The sequence below is a fragment of the Punica granatum genome, chromosome 6 (genome assembly GCF_007655135.1).
Source record: "Punica granatum isolate Tunisia-2019 chromosome 6, ASM765513v2, whole genome shotgun sequence".
NCBI classification, from domain to species: Eukaryota; Viridiplantae; Streptophyta; class Magnoliopsida; order Myrtales; family Lythraceae; genus Punica; species Punica granatum.
In genome coordinates this window covers 9,903,046-9,909,325 of record NC_045132.1, presented here as the reverse complement: position 1 = coordinate 9,909,325, position 6,280 = coordinate 9,903,046, and positions in this window count along the sequence as shown.

The window sequence follows — 6,280 nt, the reverse complement described above, 5'->3', positions numbered from 1 at the left end:
GTTGTTTTCCTTTGGTTTTGGGATCAGGCGGCAGGGTGTTCGAGGTGATGGGGGCAATGGCTCCTTCCTCTGTGGTAAGGGATGGCTCAGAGGACAGGGGTGGCTCAGTAGGACAATCAAAGTCTGGAGCTAAAGCTACCAGATTGTCAGGTATGTTGAATATGACCTTGTACTTTGGTTTCTTGGGAGGTGTGCCTCCTTGATGGGTCTGTGGAATGGGGGAGGAATCGGGTGTGCATGGAGAGCCGATGTGTGTGGAGGCTGACGAGCGGTATCTGGCAGTGGGACTGCTCGGCGGGGAGTCATCAGGGATGGCAGCGACATGGGGTGGTGGGAGGTCATTCTTGGGGTCAAAACAGAGCCACGGTCCATATCTGTCTGGGTTTATGGGTTGTTCTGAGTTGGAGTTACCTTGTTCGTGCCCGAGAGCGCCGCAATCATAGCAGAAGGTCGCAAGATTTTCATATTTGAAGTGAACCCAAGATGCTGTGTTGTTTTTCCTGGCTATAAAAGTATCTGGACATAGGGGCTTCGTAGTTGGGACTTTCACTAGGGCTCTAGGGGTGACGAACCATTTGGGGATGCTTCCTTTATTTTTCTAGTCGATTTGTAGAACGGGGCCAGCTTGTTTTGTTTCGATAACATCTCAGGAGGAATATCCCGTAGCTGGATCCAGAAAGAGACCGATGTGAATTTGATCTCCTCCAGAGGAGCCCTCTATCCCATCTTTCGATCATCATGTGGGCTCCTTGTACATGGTAAGCACCTCCCTTTTCGACAGAGACCAAGTCTTTTTGATCCTTAAAGAGGCAGACCAGTGTTTCTTTGTTTCTATCATCTGGTACTATCGAGATGCCCTTCTTAGTTGCCCATGCCTGGACAAGGCGAGGGATGATGAGTATGGGGGGAGGGATTCTGAAGCCGAAAGGTTTGACGAGGAGGGTGAGGGGGATGGAGTTGAGCTCTTCTTCGTCATTTGTAAGTAGGTTTAGCACATTAGATTTTGGAGCGATTGACAGATGAGCGTTGAGCATATCTTCCAGGTTGATGGAGAGGTCTGTTGGGTCCATTTTGCACTTGTTTGTTGGTGGCGGAGTGTCTTGCGGGGCCAGGGGAGGGTTTGTGTGGTAGTCTAGTGGAGGTGACTATGGAGAGTTTGTGGCAGACTTTGCGAGTTGCATTAATGTCAAGGTGAGGAGGGTGTGGAATATCGTTGAGGAGATCTCTGAAGGCAGTACTGGGTAGATCGAAGCATTAATCTTGGTAGTAACTTTTCTGAGCCAGATGGGTAGTAGGTGGCTTCATTGAAGAGCAAAGAGAAGATGATATGAGAAGGAGGTGAAGAAGTGAAGCTTCCAATGGAGGGAAGAAAGGGGGAGCTCTCAACAGAGGAGAGATCAACAAAACCCTGATATCCTTCCACTTAAAATGTCTTTCTTTCTATAATATTTAGATACCTTAGCTTGATTAGTCATTACAGTTCCACTTACTCATCTCCCTTGTATATGAGTGTGAAAGGCTTAAGGGCAATCAAATATCAAATCAACACCCAGTATTTTACCTATCTTATCTTATAATATTAATTAAGCGAGGCTCTTATATCGTAATCGCTTTTATTTTTCTTTTATATAATTTGGTCTTATTGTAAAACTCTACTCCTAGTTATTTTCCTATTTTTACGGAATCAAAATAATTCCTAAAAATTAAGTTTTTTTTTTTGTTAAAAGAATATCCATATTTATCAAATAGGTTGTACCGTAATGACGCGCGCCCTTATGTGGTAACCAAGTGGTTCTCGGTTCGATACTCGTGATGGGACTATTTGTGTCCCTTCAGTAGTTATTAAGATCTATATTTAACTATATACTAGATCGATGAACTTCCATTGTAATAAAAAAAATATTTATATTTACTTATTTAGTTACAACTACCAAATATTCACAAAAATAAATCATAATTCCTATAAATCTTACAAATTTTTCATAAAAAATAAAACCGAAATTAGATAAATAATGTGAAAGGGGTGCGCGAGAGCTAGTTTTCTTTTAAGAGCTTGATAATGGGGTAGGTTTGTCTTCTCAGTTTCACCAACTTCCTCCAAACATAAGAACAACAACTGGGAGCTTGCAATAATCGGAAATTTTCTCTTTTCAGGCACCTCATTTTGTTCCATCCAAACTAAGGATAAATACACTTTATCAGTAACATGGATTTTTTAAACCAAGGGCCTGTTTTAATTAAGGCCCACTTGGTTTTGGGGGCCCACTGATTTTCTATTGGCGACCCATTTGACCTGTCCCTTGTTTAGGCCCAAGTATCCAAGCCCAGCCCCGCCCGCCCCCCCGGTGGTTGTTTTGATCCTATTAAATCTATCGAGTTGATCCTATGTAAAGTATATTATAACTAGCTTTTTGCGAGCGCTATGCACATATTATTGTTTAGAATAATCATTCTTAGATGGATTTATAAAAATTTTGACATCACAATTGAAGTTTTTATTAAGTTATATATATTCTTAAATTGAAAGTATTCAAATATTAGGATATATAATAGCAAATTCAGAATAATTAAAAATGAATTGTAATACCAAATATACATGACGAAAATGAGATTACTTAGAAAACATATTACATTTTACTAATTATTAACTCTAAAAAATAGTAATAGATGACCTCCATGTATTTTGTAAAAAAAAGAAAGGGCAAATCATCTATTTTTAATAATAATTTTTAAATAAATTTATCTATTACTATTTCAAAAACGTTCAATATTTAAATATACTTATTGCAGATTTTTTTCTTTTAGTTACTAACTATGTCGAAAAGTTTTTTTTATAGATACTTACTTTAAGTAAATGTACTTTTTATAAATAAATTTTAAGATTATATATTTTAAATCAAGAATGTGCTTGTATAATAAAATTATTAAGTAACTTTCCTAGCCATATTTATTATGAAGATACAAATTTATATATATACTAATTTTTTACCCGTGCATTGCACAAATTTTTTTAATTTTATAATAAAAAATTAAGTATGAAAATAATAATTGATATGGATTAGAGAGTCTAAATAAGGTAAATTTCAAATTAAAATGATAAATACTTAATTTGAGAATTGCAAGTAGAGATTTGTGTACATATTTATCGTTTCAATTATCAAAGAAATTTCTAATAAAATAATTTTAAAAAATTATGTTAAGTCAAAATCCTCAATTTTATTCAATAAAAGAGTGGTAATTATAAAGCCTTTAAACTTTTGAACTTTTATATTCTCTTATGCATTTTTCTTATATATTAAGTGTTTATGAATTCGAATAAATTTAATTGATTTTAATAATTATCTAATGACCCTTTAATTTCTCTTTTTTCTTATATTATTATTAATCATAAAAAAATTTCAGACCTGGTATCCAGAAGCCTAGTAAGGCCACGACTAATCCAATAGAATAGAGTCGGCAAACTAAGTAAAGTTCTCCAAACATGATTTTTTTGTATTCACAATAACTCGAATCCCAAGACCTTATTTAAGCGGAACAAATACCGAACCACTTGAATTAACCTACATTGGTATAATAATAAAAATTATTATCATTCAATTTCATTATAATATATTGACATGTGAATTAGTAAGACATTTACTAATTTGATCCTATTTTTCAGGATAGAGTCAAGTTTATATATTATAAAGATATATATATATATATATATATATATATAATTTATATTAATGGGGTCGTGACAAATTTATTAAAATATACATTAATGAGATCATGACAATTTTATTAAAACCAAATGACAGGCCATGCATGTGCACTAACTAGAGTTATCACACACACGACACACGCATATATTAAAAAAATATAATAAACGGGTATATAGGTGCACAAAATTTAGTCATAACTATTTTTCTCAATGAGGAAGTTAATTTCCATTTTCGTTTTCAATTATAGGAAAGGGGGCCGCTCCTACCAGAATTCTCGCAGTGGTCATACAAGGCAACAATATGCTCAGTTGGCTTATGAACGTGAACAGCCGACCCATGCTCATTACTCAGTAAAGCCTCCTAGCAATTTCCCTTCGGTCCATGATGGTATAATGGGGCATGAACCTACAACTGTAGCTTGTTAATTGTGCAATATTGTCGAACACAGAGCTCCCCAATGTCTAGACTACTACAATCAAAATCAATCTCAAAGCTATCGAAAGTATATTGCTGGCCTCACTCTTAATGATATACCGTCACTCAATTCATATCTGGACTTCCACGTGGTGCCCAATGAATAGCTTGCTGGAAGTGAAACACACAGGAACTCGTCCATTGTTGATTTGGGACTGAGAGGGCTTTGTGTGATACTTCCGATAAACATTGCCTCTTTCTTGCATCAATAGCTCAACCTTTAAAGCCAAACTCCAAGCTTCGTCAATGATTGTGATCATTTGGACACCTATTTTGTCTCGAATGGCCGATTTCAATCCTTCCAAATACCGCGCTACTTGCCGACCCTCTGATTCACTCAGTGAGTTCTATTCAGCCAACCTAAAAAATTCTGACATTTAATCGTGAACGGATCTCTACCTTTAGACACACCTTTGATATTACATGAACAGGTGCTGCTCGTAGTCCGGAGGAAGAAATCGAGCCTTCAACATTTGCTTAATACGGCGCTAAGTCCGCACGGGCTGTTTCCTTCAAGAACTCGGTTCTCTTGATTTTGGTCCCACCTGGCAGGAGTACCACCTTTGAGACAATAGGCGACTAGCTTGACTCGTTTCTCTTCAAGGACCTCCTTGTACTCGAAGAACCGATCCTCTTCCGATGACCAATCGAGAAAATCGTCGATATTCAAACCCATTAAACATGGGAATATCAACTTTCAATCTGAAACCATCAGCATCTGCGCGAGGATGCTGGCCTACACGACATTGAGCAAACCGATCATACGCGACAGCTTCTTCCTCGTCAGATTCTTCCTCGTAGATTTGGATTTTCTGCAGAGCGCATCGAACAATAGGCGGTTCGAGGGGAATAACCCTCGGCACTTTACCCCCATCCTCCTCATTCTGATTGGCACTTACGCTTAGGGCATCAAATCTAGTGACTATGTCTTCGTACATCTACTCCAACCTTCCGACTCTCTGTTCCATAGTGCGCTGTGCAGCTGCCTCAAGTCCTTCGTTTCATTCGGGCGGTCTCGACCTACTTCATCTGCCATGATCAGATTTAGGCGAGTTCCAAGCTTTGAAGCTAATTGATGCAACGAGGATCGATCGAACTAGCCTAAATCTGTGTTTAGACCGAAGAACACGAACTCAACACAAGCTCTTAGTAGGAAACACTCAAATAATATAGAGAACTTCAAATATATTTTATTACTTCTTTCTGTTCCAGATAGATCAATATATATAGAGATATGAAAAAGGAACCCCATACTAAGTGCACTTATCTTAGAAAACATAAAAACACCAACTTCACCCCTGAAAACTAAAAACAACTCAATTAATAATGCCCCCCATAAATCCGAATTTGAACTCCAAAAACAAGTCAGCAACTACTTTATTTATTATGTTTGACTCTGCCATCAACAAAAATCTGCGTCTAATTTGAGCCTTCCCAAGTGGGCTTGGGCTCAAGAAGCCCTCTTCTTCTCGAATTTCTTCTTCTTCTCGGGCTCGTGGGAGTTTCGGTTTCTCTCAATCATTATATCATATATATATATATATATATATAAACTTGGCTGTTTTTAGAGTACGCTGAGGAGAGTACGATTCAAAATCCGTATTCTCGCGATTGTGATTCGTTTTCATTTATTTTTTATTATATTTTTAATAAATGCATTTTACTTATAATATATTATATTAAATTTTCGATGAATAAACGAACGAAAAGAATAAATGCATTCACATTGTTATTTCGTCTTATTAGGCAAATAAATTACTAACAATAAAGTAAATAATAAATTTATAAGGTAATATAATAATAAATATGTTATTTAACGTTGAAGTAAATAATGATATTATAAAATAATATATTGATATATATATATACATTTATTCAACGGTGAAGTAAATAATATTAATATCCATATTTATTTTTCTATAAGTTTACACAAATTAATTTTCATGAATTTCATTGGAAAATTAATTGGTAGCATACTCAATCAAGTGGGTGATTTTCTTGTGTACTACGTATCCCATTCTATCATTCTGGGACAAATATTCGAATCTATTATGATGTAGCCTTTTAGGATTTAGGATAGTATGTGTACATACAGATTCTAT